The sequence below is a fragment of the Salmo salar genome, chromosome 12 (genome assembly GCF_965601325.2).
Source record: "Salmo salar chromosome 12, fSalSal1, whole genome shotgun sequence".
NCBI classification, from domain to species: Eukaryota; Metazoa; Chordata; class Actinopteri; order Salmoniformes; family Salmonidae; genus Salmo; species Salmo salar.
In genome coordinates this window covers 74,131,272-74,135,925 of record NC_138302.1, presented here as the reverse complement: position 1 = coordinate 74,135,925, position 4,654 = coordinate 74,131,272, and positions in this window count along the sequence as shown.

Genomic DNA, 4,654 nt, shown 5'->3' with positions numbered 1-4,654 from the left:
ACACACACACACACACACACCCCACACACACCACACACACACACACACACACACACACACACACACACACACACACACACACCACACACACCACACACACACACACACACACACACACCACCACACACACACACACACACACACACACACACACCACCACCAGTCTCTCACCGTCATGGGTCTGTCTGGTGTGTGTGAATGTCAGACACACACACTCACTAATACAGTGTTTAACTACTATTCCCTCATCATCATTGGCCTGTTTGATGTGTGAGTGACAGCGAAGGTCATCAGAGGTTGTTAAATCACCAACGCTCCTTTTGTCCCGTCAAATGGTCAGGTGACCAGCGGTTAGCATTTCAATAAGCATCTTCAAGGACTTCCTTCCTGCCCGGCTGTATTCAGCTAAATGTATCTCTCTCCACAGAATTCCCCTCCACAATACGTCTCGCTCTGCTTCCTTGTTATATAATTTGTCCTTTTCTATTCCCCTGTGTTTGATTCTGACAAATACATGGATTATCAGAATAGGGAATTTTAAATATATGCCTAATGTGAGCTTCCATTGCTGTGTTTTAATCTGCCCAGTATTTAAAACCAATCTGAAGGACGGGAAGAAAACGCGGAGGTCAGGCTTTCTGAGCCCACTGAGAGAGAGAGATGGAGAGAAAGAGTGGAGGAGGAGAGAGAAAGGCAATCATTTCTCCTTTATTTAAATTCTAACCAGGATTAACTGTAGAATCTGCAGGAATCAAACCTCATCTGGCCGTGCTGCTGAGAAGTCCCTCAAAGAAAAGAAAAGTTATTCCTCTCATCACTGCAGGAACAGAAGAGTTTGGGAGGTGTGTTTTTCCTCTCATCAGTACTGGGAACAGAAGAGTTTGGGAGGTGTGTTTTTCCTCTCATCAGTACTGGGAACAGAAGAGTTTGGGAGGTGTGTTTTTCCTCTCATCAGTACTGGGAACAGAAGAGTTTGGGAGGTGTGTTTTTCCTCTCATCAGTACTGGGAACAGAAGAGTTTGGGAGGTGTGTTTTTCCTCTCATCAGTACTGGGAACAGAAGAGTTTGGGAGGTGTGTTTTTCCTCTCATCAGTACTGGGAACAGAAGAATTTGGGAGGTGTGTTTTTCCTCTCATCAGTACTGGGAACAGAAGAGTTTGGGAGGTGTGTTTTTCCTCTCATCAGTACTGGGGAACAGAAGAGTTTGGGAGGTGTGTTTTTCCTCTCATCAGTACTGGGAACAGAAGAGTTTGGGAGGTGTGTTTTTCCTCTCATCAGTACTGGGAACAGAAGAGTTTGGGAGGTGTGTTTTTCCTCTCATCAGTACTGGGAACAGAAGAGTTTGGGAGGTGTGTTTTTCCTCTCATCAGTACTGGGAACAGAAGAGTTTGGGAGGTGTGTTTTTCCTCTCATCAGTACTGGGAACAGAAGAGTTTGGGAGGTGTGTTTTTCCTCTCATCAGTACTGGGAACAGAAGAGTTTGGGAGGTGTGTTTTTCCTCTCATCAGTACTGGGAACAGAAGAGTTTGGGAGGTGTGTTTTTCCTCTCTCATCAGTACTGGGAACAGAAGACTATAGTGTGTGGAAAACCTGGCCATCTGATTAGTCCTGACTGAGATAGTGGTGCATTAGAGCGAAGTCGGCCCAATGTGTAGTTAATCAGTTTCACACAGTCAGCACATTAGATCTGCAGGTATAGGTTGAGCTGATGATGTCATCTAAAGAGACTCACAGTTAATACTTTAATTTAGTGAACGTGGCCCATGCAGGACTCAAACCCACAACCATGGTGTTGGAAGCACCAACCAACAGCCATCTGAGTGTGCAGTATGTTGCTACACAGTCAATGACATCACTCTGATGTCTTCATATTTCGGCAGAGATGGACACTGCTGATTGATATATCTTCTATCTTTATTCTATATAATCTACCTGACAGCACAGTGAGGATGTATTGTATATAATATCCTTGTTATCACAAGTAGAGGTAAGTGGAGTAATTACAGAAATAGTCTTATTTTTACCTGCATTCTTAGCCTGTTTAATATTTGAATGTATTCTTGTTCCAATATTTTTTTTTCTTCTATTTACATTAGAATGTTAATTATTCTAATCAAAACCGAAAGTGTTGTTTGATATTGTAAGGTTATGTTTCCCTGTCATCTTCTGTGCAATTTTAAAATTATTGTTTTACTTATTCTTAAAAAATACAAATATGTTCTTAGTTATGTTTTGGTTTGATATTTGAAAAAATTGATAAAGGGAATTTTGCATTCATCCAAAATAATAGTTAATTCACAGTAGTCATATTTAACATGGTTTGAATCAATTCTACTATCCACAAATATACCATAACTTTTATACAAAGAAAAATGTGTTTATCTGTATGTGATTTTATATACTCAACAATACATATACAAGGTTGTTTTGGTGGAGAGCTGTCTGTGTGTGTGTGTGTGTGTGTGTGTGTGTGTGTGTGTGTGTGTGTGTGTGTGTGTGTGTGTGTGTGTGTGTGTGTGGTGTGTGTGTGTGTGTGGGGGGGTGTACGTGTTATTATTTCATATCAGAATAGTTCACCTTCAAATCACTGAAAACACAGAGGTAAAGAGTTGAATAGCAGGGACCCTAGTCAAGGAAACCATTAAGTCATTTGAAACCAACGAACAACCATCTTAACACACACCACAGTAAAAACAAACAAAAACAGATTGAAAATACATTCAATAAATAATATTTTGAATTTCATGACGTAAATTGATTGTGTACACAATGGACAAACCCTTGAAGCATCTCCAAAGTAGAGATTAGATTTGTTGTAGATTTCTACAACATCGTGACAGAGGTGAAGGATACAGTACCATACAACACACAGACATTAAAGCTTTTTTATTAGCAAATGAAATCATTGAAAATGTAATAATTCAGTGAAGAGATTTCCTGTCTGCAAGGTGATGAAAAACAGGCGTCGAGTTGGACAAAAGATTTCAGTTGAACACCCCCCCCCCCCCCCACTGTAAAAAAGAGAGAGAGCGAGAAAGAGAGGGAGCGAAAGAGAGATGTGTGCCATCAGCAAGTGGTGTGAGTGAGTATGTAATATAAGGATGTTAAATGTCAGCTTAGCACTGATGTCCATACTAATATGAGTGAGCCAGCCGGGAGATTCTAGGAGATCTTATTCAGGAGGATAACCATGAACGCAGTTCTGAAATGCCACGGCCTCTGTGGGCGTGTGCGCGTGCGTGCACGAATGACGCATGTCTGCCGAGAACAGTGTGGGTGAGTGTGTGTGAGAGAGAGCCACAGCAAACCTGGGCACTATACCCTCACCCGCACCACAATACTCACCTCATCCCTCGGCTTCTATCCCTCCTTCCCTCTCCTTCTATCTATTCTATTCCTCCAGCCAGCCCCTGACAGCTCAGCTCCAGGCCCAGTCAAAGTGCTTCCTCTGGGGGTTAAACCAAACAAAGAGGCCTGCTGTACTCTAGGCTCCCCTGTGGGAACCACTGCCCCGCCGGAACACTGCTGCACCACCCAACGATTGATAATGTCAGCTGGGGAGATACCGTGTGTCAGTCTACAGAATGACAGATCAAACTAGAGAGAGGGAGAGAGGGAGAGGCAAAGACAGCATGTCATTTGTTTGCTTTGATACTTGATCACATTGAGGGAGGGAAGGAGCGGGAGGCAGTGTGTGTGTGTGTGTGCGTGCGTGCGTGCACGTGTGCGTGCATGTGTGTGTACACAATGAAACAGACACACATAGAATTCCTCATCTGCAGGGTTAATGTGTCCCTAGTATGGTGCTGAGACTGAGGGCTGTGGTGTCATTTCTTTAGCCCCTCTCAAGACAGACGACAGCAGGAGAAGAGACAGAGCAGAGGAGACGACAGCAGGAGAAGAGACAGAGCAGAGGAGACCACAGCAGGAGAAGAGACAGAGCAGAGGAGACCACAGCAGGAGAAGAGACAGAGCAGAGGAGACCACAGCAGGAGTAGAGACAGACCGCAGAGGAGACCACAGCAGGAGTAGAGACAGACCGCAGAGGAGACCACAGCAGGAGTAGAGACAGACCGCAGAGGAGACCACAGCAGGAGTAGAGACAGAGCAGAGGAGACCACAGCAGGAGAAGAGACAGAGCAGAGGAGACCACAGCAGGAGAAGAGACAGAGCAGAGGAGACCACAGCAGGAGTAGAGACAGAGCAGAGGAGACCACAGCAGGAGAAGAGACAGAGCAGAGGAGACCACAGCAGGAGAAGAGACAGAGCAGAGGAGACCACAGCAGGAGTAGAGACAGACCGCAGAGGAGACCACAGCAGGAGTAGAGACAGACCGCAGAGGAGACCACAGCAGGAGTAGAGACAGAGCAGAGGAGACCACAGCAGGAGAAGAGACAGACAGCAGGAAAAGAGACAGAGCAGAGGAGACCACAGCAGGAGAAGAGACAGACAGCAGAGGAGACCACAGCAGGAGTAGAGACAGACAGCAGGAGAAGAGACAGACAGCAGTGAAGCGACAGACATCAGAGGAGACCACAGCAGGAGAAGAGACAGACAGCAGAGGAGACCGCAGCAGGAGAAGAGACAGACAGCAGAGGAGACCACAGCAGGAGAAGAGACAGACAGCAGAGGAGACCACAGCAGGAGAAGTGAC